We start from the raw sequence: 27,123 nt of genomic DNA, 5'->3' as shown, positions 1-27,123 counted from the left end.
TATCATTAACGATGCTATGTAAAATTTTATACAAATATTGAATTATTATTTTACTGATATGTTTATGTCTATGCCAACTGCATAAATGTCTCTTAAACAAGGTAACGGAATTTGGATTTGGAAATGAAAATATGTTTCTGTAAATTTTTATGACATCGCTGCAATTGTATCAGAATATTGTTCCCGATTTGCCCAAACCATAAATTACTATAAGCTAAATAATTGTATAAACTGATATATGTTCACGAGTTAGGCAAATTAAATTCAATTTATAAACTTACTAACTATGCACGAAATTCTGTGACACTGTCTTCATATGCCTAATTGATCCAGAATGCAGAAGACAGTAAAATTGCACATTTCACATGACAGATAAGATTGATCATGATATAGCTTTTGGGTAATGATAATTAGAAAAATTTGATAGTGTACTTTCGTTACTAAATTTAAATTCCTCTAGAAGTGATGCAGATTATATACAAGCGCTAGGGAGAAAAGTAGCAGTACAGAGACATAGATGCACCACTACAGTCTTTACTTTACATTACTAATCTAAATATTAACTTTAATTTTTTTTTTAATACTATTATAAAATACTTCTTAGCTTCAATAACAGCGACATTGGATAACTTACTGCACTCGCAACGTTTCATCAAACATGGAGTTGGAAGCTTCAGTAAAGAATTTTTTCAACCCAAAAAACAAGAACTGGTATCAGCTTGGGATCAAACAACTGGTAGAAAGGTGACTTCAGATGGAGCAACACTTCAGATGGCCTCCACTTTGCATGCTAAGGTGCTTTTCTTGTGACTTCACGAATAAAGTAAATACATTTTCAAAATCTTTTCACGTAAAACAATAATTAAAAGGCATAATTAATAAAAACACAGTTTTCTACTAATGACACGTTGTGTAACGGGTGCTGGTCTACTTTCCTTTGACAGTGTCATTCATAATAATTGGGCTGTTTGATGCTAATCATTTCTTAGTGTTTTTACTTCGGTGCTAGAAAACGAAATCAAATGAAAGCACATTACTGAAAATGGAAATTCTACACGTTTTCAATTTAAGAATTTCTTTTCCGGCTTTCTTCCCAGAAGCCAATGACAAATGGTAGAGAAGTTTTGGGTGAATATAATACACTATCAGCAAGTTCGGAATATAGTGTTAGGTTACAATAGAAGCGAAGAAAGGGGATTTAACTCTGAACTGGGCTTGTGATGGCAGACGTTTGTGAATGAATATTTGCTTATTGGGTGACTGCATTTGCAGAAGCACTTGAGAAACTGAAAATGTGTAATATTTACTCAGGCGTGACAGCCTTGGCAAAGTGAGGAGCAAATATACCAACCTCTAAAATCTGGGAAACCAACAATGATCCGAGTTGAAAATAGTGATGCAAAAACAAAAAATAATAATAATTCAGAATAGCTAATGTGTGTGAGAGTGTGTATGTATCTGTGTGTGATCGGAATCCTTCCAGAACATCTCCCATTCTTAAAATCAGTGTCCCCTGTCTTTTCTCATTTTGAAAATTGAACTCCGCTCCATATGTTAATATTTCTTACTTAGGGTTTAATTCCAGTGAAAAAAATTAATAAATAAAATAATCAGCACATACTAATTTTATTATTCTTTTTCTTAAAGAAAGCAGTTGCTGCTGCCCGTTTAGACTATTCTACGTTTTGAATAACTCCAATTTTTTTTAGTCTAAGTTTATTTGTTCTAATGCTGCGAACAGTGCAGTTTGTTTTGCTTAAATGTCCGTATGGCATTTCCGTGCTTTCGTTTTGGTGCACAGACCTAATTTATCGGACAGAACTTCTGGAAAAATATTAAAGAATTTGTTTTTCAATTCGTCTGACGATTTATCTGTACTGTAGGCAAAACCATTTATATTTTTACAGACTAGGTTTGTGGATAGGTCCCACAAATTAAACAGTTTTACCCAGTCAGTATCGAATAAGGTTGTTGTATCATTTAACACAAGAACTTTAACTTCTAAGGGTTTTTTGTAACCGAATGTAATATTACTTATCAATTCGATCTTAAAATATTTTCTTTCCTGAAATACCACGGGTAATTTTCGAGGTTACTTTTAATTTAGGTCTCCCGATCTTTTCCATGAATCTGTGGTAATTATTAATATGTCAATGCCTGTATCCAATTGTAACTTTATTAATTATTACATACACAAATTTCATTTGAGGTTTGTTCGTATTCTTTGCCACCGATAATCAGTTTACGTGATTTATACTGTTGAAACATTTTTGTCCTACAATGCTACTTTGTATGGCCTATTTAACTACACTTGTATCATTTTATATTTTTAAACGGTCAGTTATTTTTAAAGTATAAACCACCGCACCCATAACATGGATTCGGTCTTGACATTTCTTTTGTCTATTTTCTTATTTGTTACCGGTCGACACGCTTAAGTTGAAGACAAAAGTTTCAACTGTGGAATAAGTTTATGTGTGACAACTTAACTCTTCTGACAGATTTGAATTTTGTTATCTTCCGTTAAATTGCAGAGCTTTTGGCGTATGTGACCTTATGCCACTTGTTCTTTCTCTTATTTACTTGCGTTTGTTTCAGTGACGTATCTGGGCTGTCCGAGTGAGTCATTCTTCTTGGTTTCTCTGTTGGTGCACTAAAAAAACCCTCAACGTTTATGTCTTACACTTCGTGTTGCAATGATGTTTCTGCTTCATCGTTACTCGCTATCGTTAATGCTGTTTCTGCTGGTGCATCGAACAAGTTCCTTGTCTCCTCCATCTCTATCTCCTTCATCCTTTTCTGGCTCTCTGGTTGAGAGCTCACACGCTCTTCCCTTTTTCTCCTATTCACGACAGTGAATGATTCTTTTTCTTTGTCTTTCTCTCCTCCCGGCACCTCCACTTTGGTACTCTGTCCTTCACACTGTTGCTTCTGCTTCTCCTCTTTGCTTTCCTTCTGGGGGCACCTTGCTCTCATGTGCCCCTTTTGACCACATAGGAAACATATAGGTGGTCTGCCTTCCACCACCACTCTTAGTGTAACGTCTTCCGATAGAATAATCTTCTCCGTGATCTCATACAAGTCTTTGAGGCTTATTTGCATGGCCATTTCAAGGCCATACCCCCACCAATTAAAATTTTTGGTTCTAGTAATCTTCAATATTTTGGTTTCATCTTCCATCCTGTACATGTTTCCTTAACTTCGGGGGATACTCTGCCGATTCTTACTCTGGCGACGCATGTTTCCCAGTAAGTCGGCAGAAGTACCCGTTCCCGTGTCCTTATCAGCACAATGGGGTGGTTTATCGCATCTTCTTCGTTGGCAAACCTTACCTCCACTGTGCCGTACTTACTTCCGAGCGTATAAAAGGTGGTAACCTTCTTTATGTCTTCGAGACATTCCTCTATTGCTACAAATGTTGCAATCTCTATCTTTTTAGAAGACGTGGATAGCGTTCTGTATACCACTGTTCTCTTCGCCACATTATTAGTCAATTTCCCCGGTGGGGTCAGCCTTAATCTGGCTCCTTCCCTTTCTATCAATTTACTGCCCTCTTTCCATTTTCTGGTTCTATCTTGATCTCTCGCACTTCTATGGTATTTGTAGTTGATCCTTTTATCGCAGCGGATGCATAACTTCCGGCTTGTTCATGCTCCATCCCTCCTCTCTTCTCTACTTCACCCGTAAATGGGGAAGAAAGCAAATACAAAAACAAGCAAAAACAGCGACAATAATTCAAATTTCAACAAATTCAACGCATCTAGGTTCACGCACACGGGGAGACCTTCAACAGGTATATAACATTAAACGACTCACTCCAACCAGATTCACAAGTGATTTAACCATAAATTTCTACCAACACGAACTGTTGACTTGTCGAACCTACAGTTGTCTATTTAATAGAAATGTCTCAGCCCACTTTTAGTCACGTAATGGTGGTCGGTATCTTTCCACAACACACACACACACACACACACACACACACATATATATATATATATATATATATATATATATATATATATATATATTTAAACATAAGAAATAATATTAGGGTAATAAGAATTATAGAAATTATTATTACCAGTGGCCTAGCACAAAAAAATAGTCAATATATTATATATTAGTCACATAAAAATATCGTGTACATTAGCACACATTAAGAGGCTTCCAAATAGGAAAGCATTGTGCTAGAAAGAGTAGTAGAAAACTCAAACCACTAATTATAGATAAATTCTCGAAAGGATTGAAAATTAAAAACCTTTACGATTGTGAATCTAGTTGCGTGTATATTTGAAATCTAAAGGCTTCCTACTGACGAAACTAGCCTCAGAGAACTTTTTTTTACTGGAATGAGTTAGAAACCATGGTCTGGGAACTAAATTAGATGGTAAACGTTTTTAATTTTCAATCCTTTCTAGAATTTATCCATAATTAGTGGTTTGAGTTTTCTATTGCTCTTTCTAGCACAAGGCTTTCCTGCTTGGAAGCCTCTTAATGTGTTCTAATGTACACGATATTTTTATGTGAATAATATATAGTCTATTGACTATTTTCTTGTGCTAGGCCACTGGTAATAATAATTTCTATAATTAACTTTTATTAAACATCGATAAAATAATTAACACTCAATGACAATATAATCATTAGTACCCTGTCAAAATAATCTGTTCTTTTGTTTATGATTACATCCGTTCAGAATCCTGTACCATGTAACCGAAATTGTGTTCTGATATCATTTGATATCCGTTCTGATATCATTTGATATCCGTTCAGAATCCTGTACCATGTAACCGAAATTTTGTTCTGATATCATTTGATATACCATGACTTAGTGCTTATCTCCAAGAAGTTTTGTATTCTCTCAGAAATGTCAAATATTCTCAGGACTTAACATTTTATAGTCCAGCAATGGGGAAAGTATATGAATTTCTCCATTCTAAGAGGAAATCGAAAATGTAATGGTTCCTTCCTTGTTATTGGCCTAAAAATCTATCACCTATTTTCAAATAGCTTATTCTTCATTTATTCTTTTTTTCAGTAAGTTCCATTTCCATGAAATATATTTTGTCTATATTATACTTTTTAGAGTTGAAGAACAATAAATATTTAGTTGCTTTCTTCAAATATCTTTGTTTATTCTCTCTGCATAAGAAAAATTCTCCCGCTGAATATCCCATGGGTTTAGATCTAGAGTAAGATATTTTGTTAAGAGTATTTATTGATTTTATTCCTTTTAGTTTCCTATTATTACTTTCATTTATCAAATCATTTTTGTGATACTTTTGTTTAGATTCCTAATCCCATCCGTAATAGTTGAATTTAGTTTGGGTTTCAATCTTTCTTGTCCAAATTACTGAATAGCATTTCAAGGAATTCATTTTTAGTTCCCTAACATAATATTAATGTAATAAACTCACATAGTGGTGTTGTTTGAGCCTAGTTAGAAAACAGTGTAGCATTTGTTCTAGATGATTGTGCTTGAAGTTCAAATTCAGTCGAGGTAGACAAAGTTTTTCATCTCTTTATGGGATGAAGCAAGAAAGAAGCATTCGCATTGCAACTCCAATAATCCTTTCAGCATCAATCAGCATTATTGAAAAAGAAATTAAAAAAACGCAGTTTCTTTTCTTAAGCATGCTATTTTTTTAACATTTATAGCCAATATTTTCACCAACTTCAGCTTTACTAAAAGTTTGTTTCCCTTTTTGCTACATTTATTATATACATTCATCTACATATTTATTTCCTTTGTAATTCTTCAACTGATCTTTGGTTATTTCCCCCTAAATTGAGGCAATTTGAGAGATTGTTTTTCAGTTCCTTTACTCGGTGAGAGGAAAACGTTTCCCACCATAGATATCTTTTTTACTATACAATAGTTAAATCTATGTATTTCAACCCAAATAGTATAGTAGATTATTGATATAGCAATGCTCTTTGTTTTTTACTGTTTTGTATCACGAAGTATCAAGCTTCTATTTCGCACTTTCTTGTTTAAGCAGAGAAAATACATTTGTCTGGTACATTATCATATTCATAATATTCAATCTTTGCTGCAGTTGTGCCCCTTGATTTGATTTGTTGATTTTAATTCGGTGTATTCCTTTAATTGCAATTATTTTATGTTTTGTTTATGTTCGTGATCTTTAGATATTTCTAATAACGCTTTCACACACGCTTTCACTCACACACACAGACACACACACATATCTATCTATCTATCTATCTGTCTGTCTGTCTGTCTGTCTGTCTGTCTATCTATCTATCTATCTATCTATCTATCTATCTATCTATCTATCTATCTATCTGTATATATATATATATATATATATATATATATATATATATATATATATATATGGCCTGCTCGCTTAGCCAGCGGGGTGGCGTCATTCGAAGGCCAAAACAATGCGAACGCATTGTGACCAGCTATGTGTAACGACATCTGATGGTCTGGTCGGTCACGTGATCACGTGATATATATATATATACATGGACATAAATATATATACATATACATGTATGTGGTTACATATATTATATATATATATAAATGTAGATAGATAGATAGATAGATAGATAGATAGATAGATAGATAGATAGATAGATAGATAGATAGACAGATAGATAGATAGATAGATAGATAGATAGATAGATAATTAAAGGATTATTAATGGAAATATTTTGTGTAGTATTCTTGTAATTTGAGAAGACATCTGCTTCCATATGTCTGAGGTAAACAAGATCATTTCGTGACGACCTTTGGTTGATCTTTTCTGTAAATCCTCTTTATTTCCATTACTTTATCTAGTTTTACTAATGTACTTAATGCCAGCTGATAATATTATAATTAAAAGTTTTTGCTATAACAGCTAGAGTATTGAAACTTATTACTTTATTTCTAACATCATGTTCGCTTATTAAACTAATGTTTTTATAACATTCTCTGGCAACATTTTCTTTCAAAAGCATGCACACTGTCTAATTCTTTAATTCCAGTCTATCTTCCTTGTCAGACTTATCAGTAATTTTGTTATGTCTGTTAATTTATCTAACATAATATTACTGATTTTTTTTTTCCTATCTTCGAACTTGCTATCTCGAATGGAATTCTATGTAAATTTCTTTAAAGAATCACTGTAACTTATGCATCAATGTTTCAAATACTGTTTTACCATAACGTTGAATTCGGTAAGACCATCCGTACACAAAAGATGGTTGTTTGCTTGATCTTAATGTTCTTTGCATGTAACTGAAATATTTCAATACCAAGCAGAAAGAATAGACAGGAAGAAATCCCTTGTTATAATATTCCATAATATAGGTGTTCAATTTCACATCCGTTTACTATTTATGACGTGGCTGCATGTAACATTAATCCTTGAATACTTTCTTAAAAACCATACATACGTGCATATATATGTATACACACACACACAAGTCTGTGTATGTGTCTGTTTGTATTTTCGGGCCTATATCATACTTTAAGTGCGTGTGCACGTGGGCGTAAACATACAGCAGCTATGTTGGAGATAACATTCCGATTCAGTCATTGAACATCTTCAACTAATATAACAAAGAAAAGACAACAAAACAACCACAACAGCATCAAAACAACTGAATATTCGAATGTACTAGATACCATCATACGTTAATCCGCTCTGGTTGATCATTAGCAATCTATAAAACAGAACGAATGCCATAGTTGTGAAAAATCAAATGTAATTTTAACCATGTTTAAGAAGTCTAGTATACAAGATATCGAAATTGAATGTAATGTACAAACAACACGTCATATAATATTCAGCCATGTAGAATTAGCATCAAAGAATGCTATTATTGTTTTAAGAGATATTATCCTCAGATGGCTAAAATCTTGATAGAAATAATTTTTGATCAAACTTTCAAAGCGACCGTCAGAATGCACGAATGAAAACATCACGAAATTCCATGAACTGATCTTGGAGAATCGTCCGCGAACAATTGATGAACTTGTTTATATGACTGGTGTGTCCTGGAACTCCTGCCAACGAATTTTGAGCGACGATTTGCGATTGAAAAGAGTTACAGCACAATTTGTACCTCGCTTTCTCACGGAAGATCATAAGTAGTCACGACTGAATGCGTAATCTCGCTGGCCCTCCCACCCTATTCACCCGATATTGCTCTCTGCGATGTATTTTAAACCCTCAATGAAAAGATTATTAAAGGTAAACGTTTTGCAAATGTGGAAGAGACGAAGAAAAATGACGGAGGCCTTAAAGGGCATCACTTCACAGAGTTCCAAGTCCGCATCGAACAGAGGAAAATGTGTCTGGGCCGATACATTGATTCAAATGGAAAAGCGATACAATTGTTAACAGGGAAACTAAGTGAATAAAATAACATTGTAATTTCTTTTAGGTACACTCTCGTATATATATACATATATATATACATATATATATATATATATAATATATATATATATATATATATATATATATATGTATATGTATATATATATATATATATATATATAATATTATATATATATATATATATTATATATATATATATATATATACATATACATATATATACTTTCACATATCCTTACATACATGTATGTAAGTATATATGTATGTGTGTATTTAAGAACAGTTTGATTTTCAAGTTGTTTGCTTGAGTTTGCCGGAGCTGTGAGACGTGATTGAGCCCAACGCTCCGCTCACCACTGGTATCACGTTTTCATTACTCCCTCGCATTACAGTCATGTCATTTCCACTTTCAATTCGGAGTACTTGGTAATTTTTCAACCTCTTTATTCACAACATTCATGTCATTTGGTATGGCTACATCAATGATCTGACAGTATTTGTCTCTCTTATTCGATATGCCAATATCTGGCCGGCAGTGTTCGATTGCACGATCTGTCTGAAAACCATAGTCTAAAAGTACTTTTCCATCTTCCTGCATTATTGGTACTTTATTTGGTACATGCTTATACCAATTCTCTGTTACTCCATATTGGTATTTACGGCATAAGAGTCAATGAAGATACACACACACTTTATCGATGCGACGTTTTGTATTCTTTTTGTGTAAGACTCTCACATCCACTTACCAAGTCGATCACATTTTCCACACGCTTTCCACATTGTCAGCATTTCTAGGTGTCAGAGGTTTTATAGATGTTATACAATAAAAAACTGTCAAATCCTTATACTATAAGAATGCTTCAGTTACAACTCGTTATAAAAATACGGTGCTTTGTAAAGGAATAAAAAATGCTAAATAATTTTTTAAAACCGCAATAATCATTCTCTCAGTTCGCCTAGAATATGTGTGGCTAAATATAACGTATTGTTGAGCGTATCAATCTTTCCTAAGATTGCTGGTGAATTAAAGAACTTCCATGCTTGTACTTTTAAGAAGTTTAGAGTCGTAGACTTGCAAATGTTTGAACCTGTGTTGAATTTATGTAGTCGTTATCTACACATAATGAATAGGAATATTTTCTTCACTGTCAAGCTGAGATAGTATAGATGCAGGTGGTTACCAAACCACAAATAGTTTTGAGAATTGAATCCTGTAGGTATACATGTGTGTTTGTCTGGGTACAAATGTAAGTGTGCGAATTTGTGTTTGCACCTGTGTGTGTGTGTGTGCGTGTACGAGGAGTTACACAAAGGTAACCAGAAACTTTCTCTGTGAGACAATCCCGTTCGTGTCAGGTATCCACTGCTACCCTTAGGCATCAGTCTGCCGACTAGCGTTTTCTGCTGAAGTTGTTCTGCTACATGATGCATTTTGTTTTGCAGTGCTTCTCCCGTGTTCGTCGATTTTTCTGATGGCTGAAACGAAGAAACATCGTGCTTCCATGAAATTCCTTTTTTTGCTGTGAAAACGATGGTCGAAACAGTTCTCATGCTTCAAACAGTTTACAAGGACGCTTCCTTTAGCAAAACGCAAATTAACGAAGGCTTTTCACGCTTTAGGAATGGTCACATGTCGCTGGAAGAACAACCTTGTTGGGTGGCGACCGTCAGAATGCACGAATGAAAACATCACGAAATTCCATGAACTGATCTTGGAAAATCGTCGGCGAACAATTGATGAGCTTGTTTATATGACTGGTGTGTCCTGGAACTCCTGCCAACGAATTTTGAGCGACGATTTGCGATTGAAAAGAGTTACAGCACAATTTGTACCTCGCTTTCTCACGGAAGATCATAAGCAGTCACGACTGAATGCGTAATCTCGCTGGCCCTCCCACCCTATTCACCCGATATTGCTCTCTGCGATGTATTTTAAACCCTCAATGAAAAGATTATTAAAGGTAAACGTTTTGCAAATGTGGAAGAGACGAAGAAAAAATGACGGAGGCCTTAAAGGGCATCACTTCACAGAGTTCCAAGTCCGCATCGAACAGAGGAAAATGTGTCTGGGCCGATACATTGATTCAAATGGAAAAGCGATACAATTGTTAACAGGGAAACTAAGTGAATAAAATAACATTGTAATTTCTTTTAGGTACACTCTCGTATATATATACATATATATATACATATATATATATATATATATATATATATATATATATATATATATATATATATATATATATATATATATATATATTATATATATATATATATATATATATACATATACATATATATACTTACACATATCCTTACATACATGTATGTAAGTATATATGCATGTGTGTATTTAAGAACAGTTTGATTTTCAAGTTGTTTGCTTGAGTTTAAATATAAGATCCTTTACAAGAGGCTTTTGGAAAGTCCACGTTTTCATTTTTGACTACTATGGCTGCTGTATAGATACGTTGATTAATCTAATATATACTGATATTTATGTCTGGTTTCTGCACGTCGATGGTAGGTCCGTTTGCTTTTTTACTGCACTTCTTATTTCATCATTTTGTTTCCTTGAATAAGTATTTCATCTGTTCAAACGAAAATACTTTATTGATTCCTTATATATATATATATCCATCTCGATATTGCTCATATTCAACATCTCCAGCCCCATTCTTTCATCTCGTAAGTCTTATATTCAATTATTCATATATATTTTTTTATCTAGTTCATGCTTGGATTTTAAAAATCGATATCCAGAAGGTACATTGGATATTAATATGACTGTTATACATTTTTGATATTTTAGTTTCACTATATATAATTGCTTTATATTCTCGCTATTTAGTTTTAGTGTTCTTTTTTTGCATATATTGTTTATTCCTTCTGTGTATTCTCTGTACGCATTATTTATTCCAAGTGTTCTACATTTATGTCTCGGTGCTTTCTGAATTGGGGTATATATTTCATTAAATTATTTAGTATGTCGAGTTCATATCCTACGATATCGACATTCGCTTTTATACAGGTGATGGCAATAAAATAATAATCAGTAGGGCTCAGTAAAGTAATCTCTAACAAATTGCGTAGGTATATATAAAAAATTGATCATACTACTCGTCAAATGCGTATGGTTTTCTGCCAAAACTGGAAATCTTTATTATTTAGCCTCGGCTCTTTGCATTTGATGGTGCACACTCGTAGCCTGACGCTCTGAGATTCGCAAAAATTCCTAAGCTGTGGTTATCTTTTGCCTGCTGCACACTTATTAAACATGCTTCTTTTGAATGCATTACTTTCCTGGGCCATACGTTGATGAAGACTGGATGTGAGGTTTCTGAAATATTATAAAGCTTTCATAGATTTCAAATTCCGCCGAGGTAGTCTTTGCCTTTCATCCTTTCGCGGTCGATAAATTAATTGGTAGTGAAACACTGGGGTCGATGTACCCGACTCATCCCCCCGCCATAAAGGGCAGCCCTTGTGGCAAAATATGAAGTCATTATTATCATCATCATCATCATCATCATCATCATCATCATCATCATCATCATTAATAGGTCCTGGTAATTTGCTTTTTTTTCTATACTTCTCGTATTGAATTTTCCATCATTTGGAACAGTAAAGCCAGTTATCTGGTACTTACTATTCTCTTTATCTACTACTTCCAAATCAGGGCCTCGAGCTTCTATTACTCTGCCAGTCTGAAAATAATTCAGTACCTTGTAAGGATTTTACGGAACTTTCCATCAATATTCTGCGTGTCAGTGTGACTCCACTTAATGATACCGAAGTTATATGTGGTTACTGGTATGGTCAATGAATTGATCGCATTAATTCTATTAACAGCATCTGATTCTGCATTTAGGACCATTCTTACCTTTCATATTTTCTCTTTCATTTTAGAGTGCTGGATACCATCACTTTCTTTGGTTCCCAAATATTTGTAGATTTCGGATTGGCCTAGGTTTCGAATAGCTGTGGTCGTATCAAGTTCTATGTTTTCTGCCTTTATGAACTTCCCTGACTTGAAAGTAACCTTTGCACGAATTCCATACCTAGATCAAAGCTGAATTCTTTGACAACATTCTGGAGCAATTCTAATTATCTGTCGCTTTTGGCAAACAGTTTTAGATCATCCATATAGAGTAGATGATTAATTTTCTGGTCAAAGATCTTATACTCTCTCTTAGCATTATTTGGTTGCGTGGATCATGTGAACAGAGCGAGGCAGAATAGTAATGGTTATAATGAGTTACCTTGGAATATACCACAGGCGATGGATGTTGAGGTGGTATATCCTTGTGTACTGTTTAAAATGAGGGTGGTTTTCCATGAATTCATGATTACTTTTAAAAATTTGACTGTTGTTGGAGATATATTGTAAATTTCCAAGGCCTTGATGGTCCATACATGCGGGACACTGTCAAAAGCCTTCCCACAATCCATCCAAGCGATGCTAAGGTTTCTGTGTTTGGATTTTCAATTTTCAATGACCATTTAATGAATCAGTAATTGGTCCTTACATCCTTATAAACTCATCATTTCCTGCCGAGGAGAAGATTAATTTTGAGAAATTTTAAATTAGTTCATGTCATGACCTGCTGCTTGGAAGATGTCAAAAGGCAGGCCGACTAGAATTCATGTACCAGATATTGAATTGACAGCTAGAGACGGAGCTGTGAGACGTGATTGAGCCCAACACTCCGATCACCACTGGTATCACTTTTTCATTACTCCCTCGCATTACAGTCATGTCATTTCCACTTTCAATTCGGAGTACTTGGTAATTTTTCAACCTCTTTATTCACAACATTCATGTCATTTGGTATGGCTACATCAATGATCTGACAGTATTTGTCTCTCTTATTCGATATGCCAATATCTGGCCGGCAGTGTTCGATTGCACGATCTGTCTGAAAACCATAGTCTAAAAGTACTTTTCCATCTTCCTGCATTATTGGTACTTTATTTGGTACATGCTTATACCAATTCTCTGTTACTCCATATTGGTATTTACGGCATAAGAGTCAATGAAGATACACACACACTTTATCGATGCGACGTTTTGTATTCTTTTTGTGTAAGACTCTCACACCCACTTACCAAGTCGATCACATTTTCCACACGCTTTCCACATTGTCTGCATTTCTGGGTGTCAGAAGTTTTATAGATGTTATACTTCACTGGATTGGTACCGAGAGCATGGCCTTGTACAGCAGTGATCAAGCTTTCAGTGGCACGCTTCAAATAATCTCGCTGAAGCCATGCCCACGATGCTGTATTATACTTAACGTCCTGTGTATTCCTTTCAAACGGTCCATGCATTCTCATTTCAAGAAGGTCTTCTTTCCTCTTCTCCTCAGCTCTTTGGTTAAACTCTGCCTTGCCCATCATTTTCTTCTTCTTCTTCTTCTCTTCTTCTTCTTCTTCTTCTTCTTCTTCTTCTTCTTCTTCTTCTTCTTCTTCTTCTTCTTTTTCTTCTTCTTCATCTTCTTCCTCTTCTTCCCCTCTTCTTCAATCTTCTTCTTCTTCTTCTTCTTCTTCTTCTTCTTCTTCTGTTTTCTTCTTCTTCTTCTTCTTCTTCTTTTTCTTCTTCTTCTCCTTCTTCTTTTTCTTCTGCTTCTTCTTCTTCTTCTTCTTCTTCTTCTTATTATTATTATTATTATTATTATTATTATTATTATTATTATTATTATTATTATTAATATTATTATTATTATTATTATTATTATTATTATTATTATTATTATTATTATTACTATTATTATTATTACTATTATTATTGCACAAATGATAATTGCTAGAATTGAAACAGCTGTTGTTGCGACACCCCTTTGCTTTCAATACAACAAAAAACACATAATTGACAGCTGTACCTTTCAGGTGTCTGCCACTCGATACAATAAACGATCCCTCAAATACAAGGATTATTTGATTTTAGTATTTCATCTCTTAAACAGATTATGAGTTTGTCAGTATAAACTAATATTGCTATTATTACTAAACAAATATTTAGTCCTACCGTATTTGCATGTATAATTTGCGCTAAAATATAATGGGATTTGTTTTGCGATTAAACAAAAATATATTCACAAAGTTTAACAGTGCCATTTAGGGAAGACTTTATCTCTTATTTTTGATAATCTGAATATTATTTAATTCATAGGGAATTTAATCCATTCTGATATTTTAAAATGAAAATATTAAAAATGAATTCAGATTATCTAACAATCTGAGATGATTAGGTACTGCTTACAGTCGTTGTGATGGTTTTTTTCTTTTTATTTACTACAAAAGAATGTCAGACGTATAGCAACATATAGCAACTGACAAGACAAAAGCAGAATATATGTGGATGAATATAGATGCTTCAAATTCCTTTAAACGTTTAGGTTGAATATTTTTAAAAAGAATAATTCTGTTCATTCTTTCACTCTTATATTTCTTTCACTCATCTGACTGCGGCCATGCTGGAGCACCACCTTATGGTGTTTTAGTTGAACAAATCGCTCCCTAGACTTATGCTTTCCATGACTACCAGTCTGATAAGGGTACAGCAGGAGCATGTATCACAACCATATGTGCGCGACATGGCGATCTTATATTAAGACTAACAGCGTATGACCTTGCAGTTGGGGCCCAGTTAGAATTTTCTTCTGGTCGGGTAGCCAATCAAGCTCAAAAGGATCTTGAATAAGGTTTGTTTAAGAATGATGAACAAAACACCTATGTTTCCAGAGGTGAATTATAGAAACCCCAAATAATTCGTCTCAACACATGGCTACGATACTCCCCCACTATTTCTGCCTGTGATCAGAGGTGCACATATAGCCAGTCAGTAAGGCACATGCTCAACTGGTTAAGGTCAAACAACTGACAAGGAAATCTGTGGTTTTGAGCAGAATATTTGTTGTAGACCATATTTTATACCAAGACAAATCAATATACATGATAACATTTCCAATCGGTTAAGGACAATAGCTATGAGAGCCACTGCCTGGTAATGCATCAGACCATTTATTATTATTATTATTATTATTATTATTATCATTATCATTATTATTGTTATTATTATTATTATTATTATTATTATTATTATTATTATTATTATTATTATTATTATTATTATTATTATTATTATTATATGTTTGACTTTTGCTTTATATTTGTACAAGTTGGCTCCAAGGCTTGCCCAGACCCTCAAGAGACAACAGGTTGGATGTTCGTATTGTTATGCCTAGTGTGCCATATATTTGGTTTTATATTTAGTGTTGTACTAGTGAATGCCTGAAAACAAATTGTTTGTTTTAAAACTTGAGATTACATAGAAAGTATTTTGCGTAGTTTATGAGCAGTTCCCATGAGCACTATCTTTTGAATTTCTGCTATTTTGGGGTTTCCTGGTATCTGAGTTAGGTAGCGGTCAGCCCCTTTTGCTAGCATTCCCAGGGCACCTATGACAACAGGTATTGTTTTAGTCTTCAGGTTCCACATTTTGCTGATTTCTATTTCAAGATCTTTATACGTTTATATCGATTGGGACACTCATATCAATGAGGAGGCATGTTCTTTGTTTGAAGTTTTTCAATATGATGTCTGGTCTATTTGCATCTATCTTTCTGACAGTTTGAACGGGGAAGTTCCAGAGGAGTGAGATGTGGTCGTTTTCAAGCACTGGAGGTGGTTTGTGTTCCCACCAGTTTTTTTACATGGGGCAAATCCAGGTTTTTGCAGATTACCCAGTGAATATATTGTGCAGCTCTATCATGCCTGTTGAGATACTCTGTAGGCGCTAGAGACAACATGATCAATGATTTCATTTTGTTGTTGACATACACGACATGTTGGGTTACTACCGTTCTTTGATATGTTGGCCTGGTAGTTCCTTGTTGGTAGGCATTGATCTTGAGATATGTTGGCCTGGTAGTTCCTTTTATTATTATATTATTATTATTATTATTATTATTATTATTATTATTATTATTATTATATTATTATTATTACTATTATTATTATCAAAATCATAATCATCATCATATTCATCACTTTCATTATTATGAGCTGGCAGAATTCTTTCCGCGCTAGATGAAATGCTTTCCGAAACTTCTTATGGTTTAATACTCTGAGCCTACAAGCAACCGGAGTCAATTCTGCCATTCAATTTTTTGGGGCCGATGAATGATGACATGCATCCATACATCCATACACTCACACACACACACACACACACACACACACACACACACACACACACACACACACACACACATACACACACACACACAAGTGTTTGATAGAGTACTGGAACACTATTGTCAAGCGTAGTAGGAGTTTATTTCTAGTGGATCTACTTCAGGAATACCGCAATCTTATTTGAGATAATAATAATAATAATAATAATAATAATAATAATAATAATAATAATAATTTCTTAAGTACTCAGATAGTTTTGTATATATATATATATATATAATATATATATATATATATATAAAACTATGTATATCTTTATAATATTTTATTTTCCGATTTGATGAGTCACTTTTTAAATACAAACAAATAACTGGAAAATGGTGAACTAACCCCAGACAGAATCAAACCCATAAATCAATGCTAACATGGCTCCTTGCGCATACGATCGGGCCAAATGCTCGCCCATCAATTTCATCCAAATTTAGTTAATAATCTGACTCATACTACAGATTATGTTTGTAAACAAATCCGAAAGGCTTTTTAAGTTACAGAGTGAAGGCTACTATGGAGGTGTAATAGTATAATAATGACTGTATACGAATATATGATAACAATTTTTTATTCTCCATAAATTACAAAACCTCTTGAGTTTGTTTTAAAATATTATATACGTAGACATACAGATTATATATATATATTTATATATATATAATATATATATATATATATATATATATATATAAACATAATATATGTATGTATTATATTTATGTATATATATATATATTATATATATGTATATATATGTATGCATATATATATATGTATATATATACATATACATACATATACACATATATACATATGCATCCACAATTGCATATATACATTCATGTATATAAACCTCATTTGCCATGCTGGACCATTGAAATATATGTTGTTTTTCAATGTCTCTCAGTATATTTTCCCTCCCTTTCAGTTGGAGGGCGTAGGCTCGAAACGTAAAACACTTCTTCGTTTCTCCGTGCGTCAAACTAATACACTTGCTTGTTTTTCATACACCTGTGTTCGTCCTGTTTTTCGATAAATTTCATCTAAATAAGCATTCATACATTTACATGCATATATATTATATATGTGGTGTGTGTGTGTATGTAAACAAACACATACATTCTTATACACATACATATATGTTTGTGCGTGAAGATATATATATATATATATATATATATATATATATATATATATTATATATATATATATATATATATATCACACACATTCTTACTCATAATGCCTTTTTGTTCTGAAAATATAGATTTCCAAAATAGAGTGCATTTCATATGCGAGGCTCTGATGAAGTTATAGAATGTTATCTTAGTACTCAATTAAAAACGAACAATGAGCTAATAAAGTTCTTTATATAACATTTGTTATTTCCGGAGTCATCTCTGTGTTACTAGTACCACTTCATACTTATATAAGTCTTTTACGACATTCTGCTGGTCAAGATTAACGATGGATGGTTCGGTAAGTTCCCTTTTGATAAGGGGAGCGTTTGCACATCTATCGAAGCCAAATTACAGTCTGATATCATCACTGAATTGTTTAACAATCGTGAGTAAGCCCTGTAGTTGTTGGTCATTCTTTGCAAGGAGATTTAAATCATCCATGTAAATGAGATGATTTATATTTATAATCAAACATTTTATAGCCGTATTGTACATCATCGAGCAATTGCGAGAGGCATTAAGACTAGGAAAAAGAGGGGTGGTAATAGAGACTCACCCTGGAAAATTCCACAAGAAATTCTTATAGCAATTCCTGATTATATCCCGCTTTAGATAGAGCATAGTTATAGCAGAAGGGGTAAGTGTTAAATATAACCCAATTAGCTGATAATTGCGTAATTCACCTTGAAATTCCTTTTACTACTGATTTTAATAGATTAGAAGATTTCTTCATATACCTCCTAGTAACTTCATCTGATTTTCTATAGGTGTAATATAAACAAGAGTTTATATCTAGAGATACTATATAAGAAGTTTGATTCCGTAATCAAATATTCCTTCCACATTCTTTCTATGGCGTTTTTACTATTACTAGGTTCAATGAATAACGCATCCTCTCTATAAATACCACCCTGAAGTCCAGGGATTCCACTAAGACACTTTAAGTGATATGCACCAAGCAAATCAGTAACCTGGACCGAGTCACTCGAACCCATAGCAACATCAAAATTATTAGGGGTGTCACACCTCATCCATAACCTAGCTTCAAATTCTGTGATAGTTTTTCTAGCGAGAAAAATATTTATTTTGTCCCTAGAAAGTTGCTAGAAGAAGAACTGTTGATATCAAACAATATAAGTGTTATGTTTGCTAGTAGTGACATAAATCGTGCTAAAAAAGGGTTTATCCTTTATATTGGAAATCTATATTTTCGTCTGTACTGAGGAGAGCGGTATATTTCAGATTGATGTAATGTATTCATTGATTGATAAAATGCAGCCGCTTGAAACGGACGTAATGCATTAATACCTAGACATCCTTGTTACTTATTTACGTTTTATTTCCCTAAAACAAGTTGTGCGAGCTATACCGAAGTGGTTTGTGCCTGAAATTAATTACCTAATTCATCTGAATCTTAATTATTATATATATATATATATATGTGTGTGTGTGTGTGTGTGTGCGTAACTTTCCATGTTCCACATAGTTTCCTTTTCTCACAGTTTCATTCATATGGTATAGTTTAGACTGGAGCCCTGGTAGGGAACACTTTTTAAATATACATCGATCTGGACATGAACAAGAATCCTCTTTGTTGCGAAAAGCACTTCTTAAATACAGATAAACCTTCTCTTATATTATATTCATAATAATATATTTATATACGTCAAAAATATATCTATAAGCATTGAGTGCCTGTAAAACAAATGTCAACCATCTCTCCTTCATGAAGAATTGATACTCACTAAATAAATTCTTTTACTTGCGGTGCATGACATTTTACCTTCATAATGCTTTCATCGTCAAGCGGAAGAACTCACATTTTTACCGGAAATTTCGAGATAAATAAGAGATATTATTCATCAAACACATTAGTAGTACATCCAACAATACTCTACGACGATGTGACATTTATAGTAATGAACCATGTGTGTGTGTGTGTGCGTGTGCGTGCGTGTGTACGCGGGCGTGTATAGACACACGCATACACATATATACATATATAGATTTATATAGATAGATAGACAGATAGATAGTTAGATACATACTGTGTGTGCGCGCGTGCGTTATAAACACACACATACACATATATACATATATATTTATATAGATTTGATAAACAAGCCTATAAATTAAAACTGACCCCCCCCCATAATCAAATCTAAATAACAGAAATAATCGGTGAAAGGCAGTGTCTTTTTAAAAAAATCTCAGTTAAAACTGCGATGTTGTTGGTAAAACGTTCTTTGTCTATCGTCTATCTCCTTATCCTTTTGGAGATTTTGGATAAAATTATACTAATGAGGCCTTCGAATTTAACTAAATTCTATATCTTTATGCAGCTGAAGATTGCTCTACATTTTAAACTGATGTAATGTTTGCATTGTTGAATTAAATGGAGTCGCATGAAACGATCGTTCTGCTTTACATCTGGATATCCTTGTTGCTTATTTTGGTTATAATCACCTTATTTTAAATTATATGGATAATATCATACTAAATTCCCCTGTCCCATAAGCATTAGTCTACTTAATAGCAGCTAACATCGTGTCTGAAATATCTTCTTACTGAACCAAATGGCTTTGCTTCAAAGAAATTTTGATTTATGACTACGCCACTTAAATTGTCTATCTACTTTGCACTATCTCAAAATGATACTACACTCTCTCTTCTCTCAGATTTGATAAACTAGCTTATAAATTAAAACTGCCCCCCCCCCAATCAAATCTAAATAACAGAACAAATCTCAGTTAAAACTGTGATGTTGTTGGTAAGACATGTTCTTTTGTCTATCTCCTGATCCTCTTGGTAATTTTGGGTAAAATTATACTAATGAGTCCTTCGAATTTAACTAAATTCTATATTTTTATGCAGCTGAAGATTGCTCCACATTTTAAATTGATGTAATGTTTGCATTGTTGAATTAAATGGAGTCGCATGAAACGATTGTTCTGCATTACCTCTGGATATCCTAGTTGCTTATTTTGGTTATAATCACCTTATTTTAAATTATATGGATAATACCATACTAAATTCTGGTGCCTTCAACTTTAGTACCATATTCATCTGAATCTAAATTTTTACTGAACTTATATATTCATATAGATAGATAGATAGATACTTTCTGTGTATGCGTGTGCGGGCGTGAGTGTGTGTGTGCGTGTGTGACTGAGTGCTTCCCACATTAAAATATTTTATCTTGTATCAGAGTATGATGTTTTTTCTAATGGTCCGCTGGCTTGCATTAATGGTATACTCAAAATTATAAAGAAGTATCAACCTCAGATGCAATAACAATAATGATTTAGGTGATCATGTAGGTGAAAGAACAACTGTAGCAGTAATTTCATGAGGTAGGAGTAGGAGGTGGGGGAGGAGGTGGAGGACAACTTGGGGAAAAAAGGAAAGTAGAGATTGATTAAAAGGAGATTGATTAAGTAATGCAAGAATAATTTCTTTTGTACTGCTATACTTCCGTCAATGTTATTTTATGGTAAAGTAAAAACACAAATTAATTTGCATAAATTCAAACGATCAAATGAACAGGTTAGTTAATCAAAAAGTTACAGGAAAATTATGCAAAAAGACGTTTATCTCATTAAAAAAAAAATTCTTAGACTTCATTAGCAAAGCATAGATTAACTGTGATTCGAAAAATGTAGAACAAGAGAGATGAGAAACATTTATTTTGAGAATGGACAGAGATTTCTTCTAAAATAACAAAAAAAAAGGAGAAAAAATAAACACAGATGCCTACTGAATGGAAATTTCTAGTAAGGTGAGCACTGCAAAATTTATTGGGTAAACAAAGAAATTTTAATTAATCAAAATTATGCCGCTAGTGACATGAAGAATCTCTTTGTACTTTAATAATTCTGGTTTAAAAAAGGACGAGATGATAATCTCGAAATCATATGTAATTATGAGTTATTAGATATAGAATGTATTGAAGTGCGCGTAGTTCTGTTTACAGAAATTCAGATATGTTTCTAATTTGGCCTCACGAGTTCAGCATACTCTAACCGTGACAGTCAAGTCTTAAATTGACGGCAGTCATATAGGTCTTTGTGTTTCACAATCAAAATAATGTTATAACACCCATAAAAGAAGGTAGAAAGAGGAAGCGAACGCATGGAGAAACATAGGGCTTTCGTGACAATCTCCATTTTATTTTAAATTAATTTTTTTGAGTTATTTTAATGTTAGGAAGATGTAGTGATGAAAGAAAACAATTTTTGAAATTATGGTTATGCTAACCAAAGTAAAACTATTCATTTTGGTAGCCGTTCTGAACCCTTGATTCTCTGACTGATAACAAGCTATGTTCTCGAAATTTATGTATTAGCTTAATGTAAGTTCGATTAAGGTTTCTGCAATGAAGAAGAGAGGTTTCGATAAAAGCCCAACACATTCTGGACAATGAAATGTTTGCTTTGCATTCTGTTTCGAGAGTCGTTAACTTTAGACTTTACCTTATGAAGCAAAGGTGATACAACGGTTGGAAGTATTAGTCTTATATTCTCCAAGTTTATGTAAAAAGTAAAGTGGTGAAAAGTTTATTGCAGTACTGTTGGTATTATAGATAAGCGAGCAGGACTAAACTTTGCAGCGACACTGGGCTCTTTTAAACGAACACATGGAAAACATAAACATCAGTAGTGTATTTAATCAATTATAAAACGCTTCTAAACAAATTTCATTCCATGTATCGGTAAGAAGAGGAAATAATTATTTAATATTAGATGAGAACGGATATAACTAAATATGTCTAGATTAACATAGACGAATAAAGTTTTGGTAGTCACATGTTCCTTGATCTTTCAATTCATCGTAACAATTGAAATTATATACTATACTTAGTTCCTGTTTGACTTGTGTAATTATTAACTGTTTATGTAAAGGAATGCAGCATTTTCAATATTTTGCATTGTTATTATCTCTGAAATACTAAGATCCAGATATCCAGATTCTAAATAGCAGAAATAATTCTAAGTGCAATTTCCATATAGTATATGATATTTAGTAAAGTTATTCTCTCCCGTTTATTAATTCCACCATCTTCTTTCAAAAATATTGTTTCGTAAGTGCTTCTTGGAATACGCAACGCTAAAATGACACTCGCTTATTAAACAAACGATAAAACTTGAATACGTTTAATGTTATGCGTTTCAAACACTTGGCAAAACTTTCTTTGATCATCAAATAACGTTTCTGTCCGCATGCTGCTTACTTACTTCTTTGCCAAAGCCAATATTTCAAGCTATTGCAACTATTCCAGAATAATGATTAACCCCCAAAACAAAACAGTAGAACGTTATCTGTAGTCTGTATATTCCAATATAATTTTACTCAAGTTAAATTCCTATTGAAAACGAGACGTTCTTCGATTATGAAGTGATCAACTGTTGTAATCCAAAGTCAGACTGTTATAACATCCACTCCGGTGTAGCGGTATAGTTAGTTAGACCAGTAAAGACACGACTATCTATCGACGACTACGCGACTGACACTCCTAGACTACTTTCGTCACAGTATTTTCAACGACTAGCATATACCGTTATGGATGAGTATTCCATTATTATTATTATTATTATTATCTCCATAAAATCTTCCCTTTCAAGTTTTTTTTCCTTTGGGAGTGTAATTTTATTTTTTTAAAATAATAATTTTTACATCGCCCCACCTCTTTTGTGAGTTTTTTATCTTCTCAATTTAATATTTTTTCGTTTGGCATCTACTTCCAGGAACTCCGTACGTTTTCTTTTTCTTTCGCTTTTGCGTCTGGGTTTGATTATTTGTAGTGGCGTTGGTAGTTGAAAAGTATCATATATCAATTCCATTGGTCCTTCCATTCCCTTGGATTCGCTGTCAACGAATCTTTATTTAGTTGGTTCATGTGTCGCTTGTATACACCTTTTCTTCTTTTTACTAAGAATAACATTTTTTCTATACGTTTGGTAATCACACCATCTTCCTAAGTTGGTTGGCCTTCCTTATATGCCTTAATACCTTTTCGAGTGGAGGCGCAATGACCCAGTGGTTAGGGCAGCGGGCTCGCGGTCATAGGATCGCGGTTTCGATTCCCAGACCGGGCGTTGTGAGTGTTTATTGAGCGAAAACACCTAAAAGCTCCACGAGGCTCCGGCAGGGGATGGTGGTGATCCCTGCTGTACTCTTTCACCACAACTTTCTCTCACTCTTACTTCCTGTTTCTGTTGTACCTGTATTTCAAGGGGCCGGCCTTGTCACTCTCTGTGTCACGCTGAATATCCCCGAGAACTACGTTAAGGGTGCACGTGTCTGTGGAGTGCTCAGCCACTTACACGTTAATTTCACGAACAGGCTGTTCCGTTGATTCGGATCAACCGGAACCCTCATCGTCGTAACCGACGGAGTGCTTCCAAAGATACCTTTTCACCAATTTTTAAATATCGTGCTGTATTATCCATTGCAATTTTTCTTTTCAGATCAGGAAGTAATTTGTGGAAGGCGTGTTAATTTCCTCGCAAAAATCAACTCCGCTGGTGACATACCTGCAGGTGTGTTTGGATTTGTTGTCACAGGGTATACTCTTAAGAATTGTTGTAGAGCTACCTCATTCGTAACTTCTTTATTGGACCTTCTTATGGCTCTCTTGAACGTATCGACATTGTGCTCTGCTTGTCCGTTAGATCTGGGATAGGATGGCACCGTAGTTACATGTTCTACAGCGAAAATTTCACAAAACGTTTTAAACTCAAAAGACAAAGATTGCGTTCCATTGCCAGACACTATCGCGTCTGGGACGCCAAATCTCACAAACTGCTTATGCAGAAAGTGTGTCCCAGCTGAGGGGGCTGGCTGTTTACAGCTACAAATTTCTGGCCATTTAGAGAAACTATCTACTATCACTATATAGTATGAACCGTTTAAGGAACCTTCGAAATCGATGTGTAGTTACGACCACGGAACATCTATTTTTAGCCAGGGTTCACTTTTATCGTAGAGCATATCCTCTACAGCCTTTCAATAAATTTTCGATTTCTATGTTTATTTTTGACCAGAACACGTAGCTACTTATTAAAGATTTCATCCTCAAAGTCCTCGACATTTTCTTTTGCGATGTTTCAGATATTTCTACAACTCTCTGCGCATATATCAGTACGCCATCACAAATTGAGTATAGGTTCACATCTTGGGTTTGTTTCGCACCAATCTTGTTCTTATTTACTTTTCCTGTCCACAGCATTCTTTTCATTTCTATTATGAATTTGTCCTTTTCTGCATTTCGTGTTATGTCTCATAAGGTCACCAGTAATTCGAGTACGACATTCCACATTCCAGTGTTTATTTCTCTTTCTGATCTTAAAGCTGCGATTACCATCCCTTCGTATGGCTCGCAGTGTTTCGGTATTAGTCGAGACAACCCATCCGCATATCCTGTTTTATTTTTTTACTGCAAATATTCCATTTGGCAATTATAATTCAAAAATATAGTACCCCATCATTGTAGCCTATTATCTGTGTGTTGGCATTGCTTTTTTAGAACCGTATATCGACAGTTGTGGGAGTTGATCTGTTTGAAGACAGAAACGTCTTCGATGAATAAACCTATGGAATCTTTTAACTCCGAATATGACTGCTAACGCCTCCTTTTCTATTTGGCTATAATTCCTTTCAGCTGTTAATAACGATCTTGACGAATGGGCAATAGCCTTTTTACTTCCATCGTCATCTGTGTAGGAGCACTGTTCCTACACCAAAGTCACCCGCATCTGTAGTCAATATAATAAACTTTGGATCAAAATGATTTAACGATAATTTCGAAGTTAAAATGTTTTTCAATTTGTCGAATGCCTTCTGGCTCTTATCATTCCAGCACCATTTTGCATTTTTCTGTAACAAACCGTTTAGCAGGGCTCTTACATTGCGTCTATTGGGAATATAAAGTTGATAGTAATTTACTAATCCCAAAAATGCTTGTAGCATAGTCACATTATTCGGCATGGGAATTTAGTTTATTGCTCTGGAGGGATCCTGTTTCTGTCCGTTTTTATCTATTATCTTGCCCAGGTATTTATTTTTTGTTTTTTTACAGAAAGAACTCGCATTTTCGTTCACTTTACTTAAAACGGCATTCTCTTATCTTTTCGAATACCCACTTTACTTGTTCTAAATGTTGTTTGTGTTATTCGGTTTTTATTAGAATATCATTTAAATAGGCAATAACCAAATCATAGTCACCCAGCATTGTATCCATTACTTGCCGAAATAGGGAAGGAGCCACTTTCATACCGAATGGAAGCCACGGTGTATATATATATCAATGGATAATAAGTGTGAGCATCCTTCTACTCGGATTTTTAAATATGCCTCCGAGAGGTCTATTTGTGAGAAGAATTTCTATCCATTCAATTTTTCGAACACATCCTCAGAACTCAGCAATAGGTAGTTATGTAAGATTAAGGAATCTTTCAATCCAGTTGAGAAAATCTGCACAAACTCTTAACTTCTTTTTTACGAAGACCGTAGGTGCTGCCTAATCTAAATTTTCCGCCTTCTTGATTGTTCCTAGGCTTTCAAATCTTGCAAGTTCCTTAATTACCTGTTTCAGTGCCGCAAACGGTACATTCCGTTTTGGCTGAAATATAGGTGTTGCACTTTGTTTTACTACAATCTTTGCCTGTTTTCCTGCAGTAAAGCAGATCATCCGAGAAAACAACTGGAAATAAATGTTATATTTTTCGTTTCAATCCCTCAGCTCCATTCAAACATTCGACTGAACCGACTATTTCCCCATACAAAACAGTTACGGACGTATTCCACAATTTGAGTAGTTGTATCCACGCTGTGCCGAATAGATTAACGGAATTTTTTAACACATATACATTTGACATTTTCATTTGGTCACGAAATGCCACATTACGCACTAATTCACCTACAACAAATTTTTTTTTTACCCGTAACACCATGTACTACTTTTGTAGATTTACCTAATTTTGGCTTACCGATATTCTTCCAGCTTTCTTCAGTCACAATGTTAATATCACTTCCAGTGTGCAACTGCATTTTTGCTGTTATATTTCAATTTTCACATTTATGAATTTCTTTGTCACATTACCATTTTCTTTCGACCACATCTTGTTTTCTCTTTTTTTCTTTCTTCCAATGCTTCGTCATCTTGGTTGTACAGTGCGCTTTTACGTGTCCAATTTTACCACAGCGGAAACATTCCGCTTTCTTTCGCACTTGATTCATTTGGGAGAAATCTCTATGTTCAATTTTCTCTTTGTTGTGTTTTAAATTTACTAATCTTTCACAATCTTCTGACATTTGTTGTAAGGTTT

This window comes from Octopus sinensis, linkage group LG5, assembly GCF_006345805.1.
Source record: "Octopus sinensis linkage group LG5, ASM634580v1, whole genome shotgun sequence".
NCBI lineage: Eukaryota > Metazoa > Mollusca > Cephalopoda > Octopoda > Octopodidae > Octopus > Octopus sinensis.
The sequence above is the reverse complement of the archived record's forward strand: the minus strand, read 5'-3'. Positions refer to the sequence as shown.